The following is a 13,573-nucleotide window of genomic DNA, read 5'->3' on the forward strand; positions in this document are numbered from 1 at the left end:
TGACTAATCAATAGAAAAAAAGTCATTTTGGGGGTGAACTACTCCTTTAAATCCCTTTTATGTCCATACATGGAGATCTCTGTCTGAACCAGCCAAACCACTGTGATGTCACCTGTTTATGCCCATATATGGAGATCCCTGCACTGTGATGTCACCTGTGATGTCACAGTGATGTGTCAGGGGAACCACAGTGCAGGCGTTATCCCTCCTCTGAGTATCTGACATGACTGTGATGTCACCTGTGATGTCACAGTGATGTCACAGACAGTGATGTGTCAGGGGAACCACAGTGTCATTGGTTACCCGTCCAGACGGATACAGTCAAGATGTGACGGTTCTGATAGTAAACTGCGACCTATGGTCGCAAAAATTGCCTAGAAGGTGGGTGGACGTTACAGACGTAACATGTGGACCTGCGAAGTGCACTGTTGCTCCAATCCGAACTTAAACTTGGAACACAATATCCACACCAGGGACCACGTTGGGGTCCCCGGGGGCCGGTGTCTCCGATCCACAGCCAACTCAGCACAAACACTGTTCAGGGGATTGCCATGAAAACAGTCACACCCACAAAACTAAATTGCACACATATGGAGCACTACAGCAGGTCACCGAGTTATGGCCTTTACAGCAAAGAACCATAACTCTGTGACCAATGCTCTGATCAGCACAATAGAGGGCTGGATATGAAGGCTGCATAGCGGACTGCAAGTCTAGTCCTATATTAAAATTGTGGACGTCACAAACGTAACATTAGTGAGCTGCACTGCTGCTCCGATCTGTGCGGCCTGCAGGGGTCAAGTCAGGGCCCCCGGGGACCACAGTCCCACTGTTGCTCCAATCCACACCAAACTTGGCACTAGGGGTCTGCCATGACAATAGTCACACCAAACAAGCTACATTTCACACATATGGGGCACTACATACAGGGTTACCACACATTTTTACCAATTCATTTCCAAAACCTTTCCAGAATATTTAACCCTATTTCCAGGACTATGTAACAATAATTCAGCTCAATAACAGGTCGCTTTCTCCTATGCGCAATGCCCAAAGACAGGTAGTGCATGCCAGTGGTTCTCAACCTTTTCAGGCCGTGACCCCCGAAATAATCATGTTTTAACTGGGGACCCCCCACCCTGACGAGCACTAAGAGTAGAGGAATTTTGTATAACACGGTTCTATTGTGAATGTAGATCGGCTATTTTCACAATGTCTGCCTCTAATATTTGACAATTTGGCCATGTTTAATTTGTCATGTCAGAGGTATTAACAAAATCAATAACCAAAGACAATACATAGCTATTTTTTTTCCAGGACCTTCCAGGACCCTTGATAAATTCCAAAACTTTTCCAGTACTGGAAAAAATATTTTTCTAATTTCAAAATATTTCCAGGAATTTCATGACCGTGGGAAGTGGGAACCCTGCACATAGCAGTGTTACAGCAGTTTCTAACATTAACTCAGCGACCATTGCTCTGATCAGAGACATATAGGGCTGGATTTTCAGGCAAATTAAAGTATGTTTTTGATAAGAAGTGATTTTATCAGTCCGATCAGGCAGAATGCTGGCTCATAGGGTCTATGTATCATGCAACAAATCACCTTATTATACAATAATTACATTGCTGTAAAATGTAATAAATAAGCTACTCGTAGAAATGTGTGTGGAATAAAATGTTACATGGTGCATACAGAAATGCTTGTGTAATCATTTTGTGCAGACCTTGGATGTGGCACCTGTAGGATATTTAGTTAATAAAGAAAATCATTTCATCGAGACAGTCAGTCATACTCGAACAAAAGCTCTTTCACGTTTCAAGGTCTGTCTTAGAACAGAGAGAAACAATGTATTGTTTATGGCACTGAAACAGTTTTGGTTAGTTTTTTTTTTCTTTTTATGTGAGAGACATTTTTAATCCCAAAGACTAAAGAGGAAAGTTGACAGTGAAAACATGAAATTCAATGAATGGAAATAGAACCTTGCATTCATTCTACCGTGTTTAATCAATGCAAAGCCTTTGTGATCCACATCCTATACCTATGTGGGACTGTCAGGCCCGATTTGATCGAAGAAGGGCCGCCAGTTGCCTACCACTGAATATCTTCTCCGAAAATGGCAGATCTATAAGCTCACAATTGCGACATGGGCGTACAGTAGATCTGCCATTTGCACTGAATGTTCAGTTGATCAGCAATGGGATGCTAGGGTTCATGTGGTTAAAGATCCATAGATCAGGGGTTCCCAAACTTTTTTTGTCTCAGGGCACCCCATAAATATTGTTTTTTAATCCGAGGCACCCCTACATTATAATTTTCACTCCCAGCACCTTATATTTATAGCATATCGTCGTTGTCGGGTGGAAACCTTGTATGTCCAAAACCGTTCGTTTTGTATTTATCATCTATAAAATGCACTAAACAAGTTAAAACAGCCGATCTACAAGCACACAACGCCTTGCATCTAACCCTGTGCTTGTAGATCGGCTGTTTTCATTATTTTTGTGCAACAGTCTTGTATGATGAAGCAGGGCTTTTCTTTACCAAAAGACGTACACATTTGAAACTTAGAGATGCAAGGTTTCTGCCCGACAGTGGCGATATTTTAGTGGTTATGTTGCGATAACAAAAACGTTGAGATAACAGCCATTTTGGTTAGAACTGACTGAAAATAATTTTGTACTTCAAGTCTAAAATTTTTCAAGTCTCCAAATAAATTCAAAATATTATCAAATTATCTCGCGGCACCCCTGGACTGCCGTCACGGCACCCCAGGGTGCCCCGTCACCCACTTTGAAAACCTCTACCATAGATAGCTCATCCGCCGCTGCAGTTCATTGGAGCTACCTGTAAAAACGAGAGGACGGGAATGAGGAAGGCACGCTGCCACTCAAAGTGACTACTGGCCATTGGCCAATAACAGCACGTCTTTCCCGGGACTTAAGGATGCTTGTCAGAATAGGTGCCCTCTGTTCCTATATCCGAAAGCATATCGTCGTTGTCGGGTGAAAACCTTGTATGTCCAAAACCGACACACAACGTCTTGCGGTGTGCTTGTAGATCTGCTGTTCTCACTACTTTTGTGCGACGGCCTTGTATGATGAAGCAGGGCTTTACTTTGCGAAAGAACGTGCAAATTTGAAACTTGGAGATACAAGGTTTCCACCTGACAACGACGATATCCTGGGTTACGAAAAGACCCGCCCTTACCGACCTGGCTCTGACAGGCCTACGTAGATCACGTTCAGCCTACCAAACCTCCATTTCTGTGACGCATGCGGAAGCTTGCCCCCACCGCCCCAGAGCCGGAAGAGCCGTCTGCCTTTCTATGTCTATGTCCAGATCAATCCTGAAACAGACAGGAAATTAAAAAGAAACAGAAACCTCTTATCTCTCCATAGTTTAACTGTCTGAGTTTTGTAAATGATCATGATCACACTACAGCGTCACACAAAATCATCAAAAGCAGCAGATCAGCAAGCTTGAAACAAGGCGCGAAGCGACACGTTTCAAGCTTGTAGATCTGCTACTCTTTTGATGCTTTTGAATTTGAATCCTGAAAAGTAGGTACAGTATTGGACATACAAGGTTTCCCCCTGGTAGAGACGATATGTTCACTTAACCTGGTTTTGGTCTAGCAACGGCAAAAATAGCAGATCCACAAGCTGTCACCGCGACACCTCATGAGCTCATAGATCAGCTATTTTTGTCAAAGAGATTCTGTGTAGACTGGGAAATGAGGGTGGGCTTAATATAGAGATCCTAGTATTGTTTTTTTAGTGCAGGTTAAAGGGACATTTCACTTTAAAATGATGTTTGGGGTCATTTTATCGTCTCCGCAGCCTATTGTGAGCATTTTTAAGTTGCTCGATTCAGTATTTACTAGCCCTTACCCGTTCAAAGATATGAGCTCCTTAACGATGTGCAGTGTGTGTGTATTATGGGATGTGCACTGTGCACACAGTATATGAGGGATGGAAAGTAACTTTAACTGGTGCTTGCATGATAATATGTAGGAGCATCAATGTAAGAAATACCCGTTTCGTTTAATGGCTATAGAGATGCTGTGTACCGATCTGCATGATTTTTGGACAACATCTGTAACAGGGCCAGACAACCACAGTTATGTCAGGTCTGTTCATATGCTAATGGTGATGCGATTTCAGATCAATTTCTCCAGCCACTGAGGAGAAACGCTGTGACAGACAGACACTCACTCAGACAGACATTCGGAAAATTATATGTTTGATATATTTATACACTGTAACTTCAAATCCCATTTGAAGAAGCATAGAAACATCTCGTTTTTTAATTAGCCAAACAAATTGCATTGCCTGCATCACATTGAACTAATAATTAATACAAATCTCAAATAACTCTAGTGGAGTAGGTATTGACAATCCAGACAGATTATGGGTGATCAAATATGATCTAATTATGAATAGGATTTGTGTCTATTTTGAGGCACAATGCACCTATGAACAGTTTAAAACACAAATCCTCAATGTTAATTTAACTCAGAATAGCGCACAAATGGACCCGCAAGGGTCCATTAATTTGGTGCTATTCTGAGTGGGGTCCCAAAAATATTCTGATCGTAATCACTGCTATAGAGTGTTTGTTCAATAACAGGGGCATCCCCGTCTCTCCAGCTCGTTGATAAATAGAAAATTCATTTTCAGTTTCGGTTACAAATGTCACCCGATCCGGAGAGGAGTAGCAATTTATCAGTTTCAATTTGATAGTATTCCAACTCCAATTGTGTCTGCTCATTGTTTTATTGATTTCCATCACTTTCAATGTCACTTGTGTATCCTCTGTCCTGTAGGAGATCTATCTCCTGATTGGCTGAAATTGGTACCCTGACCTGAAATGGCATTTTGAGTTTAGGCTATTTTGAGACGGAGAGATCCCTGTCACTGAGCAATGATTCTCTATATCAGGGTTCCCCAATTAGTTTTCCCCAAGGGCCAATGTCTATGTCTAGGGTACCAAGCCGAGGGCCACAACATTGCCGGGTGGCGACGGCGGTGTTCCGCTACTCCAGCGACAGTTCAGATATTGTCGTTGTCGGGTGAAAATCTTGTATGTCCAAAACCGTTCGTTTTGCATTTATCATTTTAAAAATGATTTAAACTAGTGAAAACAGCCGATCTACAAGCACACAACGCCTCGCGCCGCGAGGCGTTGTGTGCTTGTAGATCTGCTGTTTTCACTACTTTTGTGCGAAGGCCTTGTTTGATGAAGCAGAGCTTTACTTTGCGAAAGAAAGTACACATTTTGAGATACAGGTTTTTCACCCAACAACGACGATATACTAGTTTTGTTGCTGCTCTTATACCACCATTATTACTGGGGTTGGTGGGGGCCAGACAGTACCCCCCGCGGGCCGCAAATGGCCCGCGGGCCGCCAATTGGGGAACCCTGCTCTATATTATGATATAGAACAGTGGTCCTCAACCTTTTCAGGCCGCGATCCCCCCAAAATAGTCCTATTTGAACTGGAGACCCCCCACCCTGACAAGCACTTGGAATTGCAAGAGTTGAGGCATTACATTTAGTATAACTTGGTTCCACAGATAAGATGTTACCTCTTTCTTATATTATTTGACAATTGGCCAATGTTTGATATGTCTCTAATTTGTTGATTACTTTTGATGCATTAATGGTCTTTTTGAAATGTCTTTCTCTTTTTTCAAAGTATTAAAAGGGTCTCAGAAGTCCTTACATTGTCCCTTTACTTTACTGTCATCTAGGGCATGGTTTTCCAAAGTGGGTGACGGCAGTCGAGGGGTGCCGCGAGATAATTTGGTATGTGGAATTTATTTGGACACTTGAAAAAATATTTATTATCATTTTAAACTTGAAGTACAAAGTTCTTTTCAGTCCGTTCTAATCAAAATGGCTGTTATCTCAACGTTTTCCTCGCAACGTAATCACTAAAATATTGTCACTCTCGGGCAGAAACCTCGTATCCCAAAGTTTCAAATGTGTAAGTCTTTTGGTAAAGACTGTCGTACAAAACTAGTGAAAACAGCCGATCTAGAAGCACACAACGCCTTGCGATGCGAGGCGTTGTGTGCTTGTAGATCGGGAAAAAAATATATACATTTATGGGGTGCCTTGAGACAAAAAAGTTTGGGAACCCCTGATCTAAGGGACTAATGAACCTTCGGACTTATATGGCCAGAATAATTTGATAATGCTGGAATTCATCAATATCACTAATATCATGTCACTGCGATTTGTAAAACAGACTTGATTTGCACTGTACTTGATGAGTTATTTTTCCATCTATGGCCAACTCTCTTCACCAAAAATAGCCGATCTACAAGCTTGTAGATCGGCTATTTCTGGTGAACCTTCGCCCCAGAATAGGGATGCTGGGGTTCAAGTGGTTAAATGTCAAAAGTTGTTTTCAGTCAGTTCTGAATGGAAACGGATGTTTCTCCGTGACATAGCCCCTACCATATCTCAGGTGGAAATATGTGCATATTTACCTCGTGTAGGCCTATATATGATTTAAGATTCTAAAAATTAACAGTGTAATTTAGGCGTGCCGCAGATGAAAAGGTTATTTACAGGGGGGGTGCCCTGAGTCAAAATAGTTTGGAAACCACTGATCTATAGGGACCCCTCTGGGGGTCCCGACCCACATGTTGAGAACCACTGAGTCTAGAATATGGATCTATTTAACACTTATTCTATAATGGGGAAACAAGCTCACACAGCACATTTGAATGAACAGTGCAGGATGGATAGGACTCAGTAACAACTAGGGCAATTTGCCTTTGTACTTAGTGATGTCAATCAGCATAATAGTCACTGTCCCAATAAACAAACTCAAGCCATGTTTAGCTTAGCCTGCAGCCTATACTGTAGGCCTACTGTAGGCCTATGTGATGATGACTCACAGAGACAGAGCAGTCATCATTCTATATGATGGCTTCATTCTAGAATACAGTAGCTCTGGCTGTCAGTACAGTCCACCCATTGAAAACATCATCATTCACATTGGAATGGATTTACAGTAGTTCATTGGATCTGTCATCAGATCACAGTATTATCTATTCTAGCAAACATAGCTCTATACTTGCTGCATGGCATTAGAGTCCAACCAAACATTATTGGAATGGCGTTGGAAATTCTTATGAGCGTTTAAAAGCCATGCAGTTTGTCTATGTTTGGGGGAGCCTGGCCACAATAACGTTAATAGATTATTAAACATAATAGATTATTAGAGCAAGTTTACAACATCCAACAAAAAAGATGCTTGCATGACAAGCCAACACATCAACATCATCACCATTAAACATAATCAATAATCGACAACAATTTGGCCACAAATGACTGTGGCCAAATTAAATAATGCTCATCATTCTTCATCACAGCAGATGTACAGCCATGGCAGGCCTGGCAATTCTTTTTTAGGTGAAGCAAAAAAAAAAAAAAAAAAAAGAATCGCACCTACCGGCCCCATGGCAGGTGTCTGTTTTAATCACACTATCATCCGGTGACTGACAATTAAGCATCGTTTTAATTACATGGCGATCACACAATTAACAGATCTTTAATTACCTCTGAACCGGGCTGGTTTGTGCTGGTCTTGTTTCAACCTGTCTTCACGGCAGAGAAGATGTTGAATGAATGTCTACCTGCTGGTGATGATGAAGAGGGCGAGATCAACTCATAGGGAGATGTTAATGAATCAGATCGTCTTCATGGGTGTCGGTATTCCACTCTTGTTCATTAAAATCCGTCCACGTTGTTGTGTGCGATGCAGCGCGGATCTGATGTGAACGAAGCCTACAATATGTTGTGTAATGATGTGTTACTGTACAGCTGTCATCCTCCTGAAAGGTGGAGCGGCGATTCTGCGTTACACCGCGACTTGTGACCCTGTTGAATCTTGCGACTTTGGAGGTCGCTGTTGTGCAACACGGCTAAATTGCTTTGACTGTCGCCTGCTATTCGAGACTGACGAATAATTTAAAGCGATGAGTAAGCAATAATACAACAGGAGGACATTTATTGCGACCGTCAGGGAGCAGTTTACTATGAAAACCTCCACCGGCCGTCCGTCCGTCCGTCGGTCGGTCGGTCGGTCGGTCACACGTCACACGTCACACCTTTGCCCTGCTCATATCTCCGCATCAGTATATAGGGCTTGTTTGTTTATTGTATGACATCACGCCACATCATCAGCTGTGGACTCTGTGATGTCATCGTATCGCATCAGTATATAGGGCTTGTTTGTTTATTGTATGACATCACGCCACATCATCAGCTGTGGACTCTGTGATGTCATCGTATCTCCATATATGGCCATCTCCGTATATGGAGATATAAGTCGTCCATGCCCAAGTATGGGCTGGTGAGGTCAGACTTTGTGTGATGCGTAGGTTATCTCCATATATGGAGATTCAACATTCCAGGCAATGCTCTCTTCCCTGGTGAGAATTGCCCCTTTATATAGGGCTTGTTTGTGTATTGTATGACATCACGCCACATCATCAGCTGTGGACTCTGTGATGTCATCGTATCTCCATATATGGCCATCTCCGTATATGGAGATATAAGTCGTCCATGCCCAAGTATGGGCTGGTGAGGTCAGACTTTGTGTGATGCGTAGGTTATCTCCATATATGGAGATTCAACATTCCAGGTGTAACTATGGCTGCCCGTATGACGTGAGAGGTGGAGGTTGTGATATTTGTGGAGATAAGCGACCAACGGTCGCTTATCTCCCGATTAGGGAGTCTTACTGGTTTAATAAGTGTCAAAAATGAGGAGACAAAGTAGATTAATAATTTAAATAATATTGGCCATTTATTTTATTTACAGTAGGCTATGTATTTATTTTGTTCTGTCCAAGTGGCAAGGCATCATCTGAAGTAGCTCTGGTCCATGGCGTTAGAAGAACAAGAACTCATTCTAAAGCTATAATGGACCATCTGATGGGTGAGCATTGAGCATCATTCAAACGTTAAGCAAATAAAATGCTATAATAGGTCTTGTCCTAGCCCAAGAGAATGTAACAATTCCCAAGTCACCACTTCAGTGACCCCGAGTCACAGCATTCGGTAGGTTGCAGTTGTTGCTGTAACCGCTTCTAAAAATAGCCTGTGTTTCGGTGTTTCTGGAGATGTGAATGAAGATGTTTTTTTTTTCTCCTCACCCAATAAACAAGACTCTCGCTCTGCCCGGTGCCGCAGAGAGAGAGAGAGAGAGAGAGAGAGAGAGAGAGAGAGAGAGAGAGAGAGAGAGATGTTAGATGATCCTCCTATCAGATAGTCATCATATAACACGCGTCATCACCGCCACGGTAATGAGTCATAATTATAATCCCTAGTATAACAGTGTGTCAAGATCAGCCTTTGTCGCAACTTGAAGATTAGTTCTTATTTTTAGACAGGAATAGCAGCAGAGTGTATGGCTATAAAGAAAAATGAACAGCTGAACGTTGAGACAGGGGCGTCAATTGGTATGGCAGGGGTATGCAGCTGCCATGGGTCCAGGGGGGAAAATAAAAGTTACTTTTAAAGCTATACTGTGTAAGTTGCTCAACTAGTGGTCAGTAGCGTCCGCGTCTTTCGGCCGTTTTTCGCCGCGGACCGGGCCTCACACCCCCGCGTCACCCCCGCGTCTGCCTCCACCTCGCCGAGATCTATCTTTGGAGGGGTCCCTGGTTCCTGTGCGTTCAGGCAGTCCAGAGAAACGGAGTGTTTCACCCGAGTATAGATAGAGACACACGGGCGCCTACAAATATGGCCGCCCTATTGTGATAGCTAGCGACCCCACTTCAAGATGCGCTGTGATTGGCCGGCAGTGTATAACCCTCGCTGTGATTGGCCGGTAGTGTATGATGACGTCATTTTGCCGGGAAATCCCGCCCCTGTCACTGCTAGAAGAAAATATATAAAGAGAAGGCTTCAGAAGCTGAACATAACGGAGTGGGTGTTCTAAAACTCTAGCGATTTAAGAGTTAGGACAATTTTAAGATTTGTTTTATAAAAAAAGTTACATGGTATAACTTTAAATATAAATCCATGAAAAAAAAATAACTACAAATGCAAAATTTAACAAAATGGTCACTTTAACAAGGTATTATAATTATATGATCCACACTTGTATTCTCCCCATCTTGACAGAAAGGTATATTCCCAGGTTCCGCAGGTCAGCTGCACAGGTGCAATGCATTATTGTTAATTGTGGCACGTTTACTAACCTGCCAAGTTTAGCTGCACTTGAACAACCGTTCCAGGCTGCCATATCCAGCCCAAGAAACCGTAGAAACGGGGGGAAAAATAAAATGTACTTCTTAAAATAAATGTATCATGCCTGTTGCTAAGGTATGGCAACATGACTGGTGTCTTGCATGCGCGCGCCTTGTGCAAGACACCAGTCATGTTGCCATACCTTAGCTTTTTCTGAACTGACGCCACTGCGTTGAGAACATCGTTTTTCTGCTCCTGAATGCAAGTTACACTCATTTACCTATGGCTTTCTACAGTAGGCCTAGGGCCCATCTGAACATTATCTGCATATGATATGTATATAGCCTAAAATGATTGACATATAGCCTACTCAATAAGTGATGCAAGCTAATACTCACTGCATGTTATATATAGTTCATGCAAGTACAATAGTGCATGTGTATGCAGGACAAGTATTGATCTCTTTCACAACTAATGATATCAATCATATATTCTGTAAATTGTATTTACAACTATATAACAATTTAGAAGGTATTAAGGGCGAAAGTCAGTTGGTAGGTGAAACCTCCAGGCGAACGGACAGCAACAAATAATGGGCGAACGGCCAGGAGGGAGAACAGACTGTTACCTTTAGAACTACTGTATGTAGGCCTACTCTAAATATTTTAGTTTTTTGGGCTTTTGTGCCTTTATTCGATAGGACAGTATACTGACAGGAAATGGGGGGAGAGATGGGGAGTGACATTCGGCAAAGGTCGTCTGGATCGGGAATCGAACGAATGTGGCAATGCCTTATGTGGTATCGGGCGCCCCATGTAGGCCTACTCTATTGGCCTGCAACTATAAAAGTATTTAATATAAAAGTATACTTTATTGATTATGGACTATAACTACAATCTTTTGACACATTTGTTTTACATCTAACACATTGTGTTGTATGTCGGATGTAGCCTACAGTCTATATACTGTAGGCCTATACACTAACACATGCTGAATTTTGATAGCATGTAGTGATACGTGATTAGTTCCATGTTACTGGAGGTACAAGGTGGTATTTGCCTGGTTAATAAACCTCAACCTTCAAGGGTTGGCCAATCAGGGTTGTATGCTTGGGGCATATGGTTTCTGTAGGCTTGGGGCACGTGGTTTGGGGAAAACCCCAGAAATGAAAACTCTTCCTGAAATCCCAGACTCTTTTCCCAAAACGAAGTGTGTGATATAGTGTGTGGTATAACAACACTACATAGTTAAAACCAGTAAGACTCCCAAAATCGGGAGATGAGCGACCGTCAGGTCGCAGACTCAAACTTTGGAAGGCAATGGTAGCCAATCAGGAGGGAATATGGGAAATTGGACAGATCCAGCTAGAAGAGGGCCATGTGAGAAATGGCAGCCAAGGAGTGTGTGCAAAGCTTGGCATAGATCGGGGCAACGGTGGCAGAGATAGGGGAAAAGTGTGACGTGACGGATAGACAGACTGACTGTATGACTGACTGACAGCCGGTGGAGGTTTTGATAGTAACTGCGACCTGACGGTCGAATAAAAACAAAACAGTAGACAAAATGGGACTGGGGTGCTGCAAAGTTGAAGCTGATCAATGTATTCTCTCTCCTGGTTGGAAGTAATTGTAGTCTGGTACAGTAGTCCTGTAAATATATTTTCAGTTTATTGCGACCGAAGGTCGCAGTTTACCATGAGAAACGTCACAGCTTGTCCGTGTGTAGCCGTGAGTGTACACATTTTTACAGTCTATGGATTGGTTCCCTTGACATCACTGTGACATCACAGGTGACATCACCTATGTAAAAGTCCATATATTTTCATTCCCCAGAATCCCTTTTATGCCCATATATGAATATCCCTGATGTCATCGATAAACTGTATAACACTGGCCAGATGGCCAAAACATGGCCCATATCTGTGTGGCTGGTTCAGATAGGGATCTCCATGTATGGGCATAAAATATATGGTATGTTGTGATGTCATGGGAACCACTAACAGAATCCCTTTTATGCCCATATATGGAGATCCCTGATGTCATCAATATTAAGCCCATATATCTAACAGGACTTCATGGGAAAGCCCATATATGGAGGAAGACAACCCATATCTGTCTGGCTGGTTCAGACAGGGATCTTCATGTATGGGCATAAAAGGGATGTAGTATATACAGATGGATCTCCATATATGGGTAACTGGTCCGATATGCATCACTGGCCAGGTGGCCAAGAATTTGCACGACCTCGGCCGTCTTACTAAACTCAGCACAAAAAGAAAGGAAACTTGACTTCGGTCCATTATATCTCCCCTTTAATAATACCAATTTGTATTGTGTTTTATATAATTTTTATCTTTGATTCGTCACATTTACAAGGAGGTACAGCTTGTAAGCATGGGGCATTCGAGGCATGAGCTACACAGCCAAACGTGTGGGTAGCGCCAACCAAAATTTTGCCAAAATGGCAAATACTGTTATGCTGGCATTTACTCCGTTTTGGGCTTCCCTGACACTGAGCTTAAAATTAAGTTAATTAACAAAGTGTAAAAATGGCCAATATGTGTTGTTTTTTCTTTTCCTTATTACTGTGGGAGAGTGCAATCATTCAATGCTCCAAGCAACAAAGGTGAACACCAAAAGAACAGTATTGCAGGCCTGCCAGGCCATTTTGACAATTTTTGGATCGGCGCTACCCACACGTTTGGCTGTGGTGCTCGTTCCACGAATGCCCGATGCTTACAAACTGTACCTTGTTGTAAAGGTGACACATCAGCGATAGAAATGATACAAAATACAAATTGGTATTATTAAAAGGGGGATATAATGGAATGCTGAGTTTAGTTAATTTTAAGATGGAGACAGGGGAGACCCTGTTACTGAACAAACACTATAGCAATTATACTATGACAACATAGAGCTTTAACCTTTGAACAAAAAACAAAAACGTCTTAACCACAGAAACATCACTTACAGATTTTAATTACTTGCTAAAACATACATTATGTACAGCATCGTATACACAATACACCGCGTTCCCTTCTCAAATTGTATTATGTACAGAATGCAGACACTAATGTCTCACACACACAGTACAGTAAATAAACATTCTGCTTTGATGAGAATGAAAACCATTGAGAGAGTCACACCTTCAGTCAATATAATCGTAATATAATCTAAATTCAAGTATAGGCCTAAAAGACCGATTAATCCTGTATTATTCATTATTTGTTGTTGGCTTACAAAAGTCAACACGCCTTCAACTATTTAACCACTTAAACCCTAGGCCTAGTTATCATATTCTCTTCACCCCCCCCCCCCCCCCCCCCCAGATAATTGTATAAAATTGTGTTGCATAT

The sequence above is a fragment of the Nannobrachium achirus genome (assembly GCF_963921795.1).
Source record: "Nannobrachium achirus genome assembly, chromosome: 1".
Taxonomy (NCBI): domain Eukaryota; kingdom Metazoa; phylum Chordata; class Actinopteri; order Myctophiformes; family Myctophidae; genus Nannobrachium; species Nannobrachium achirus.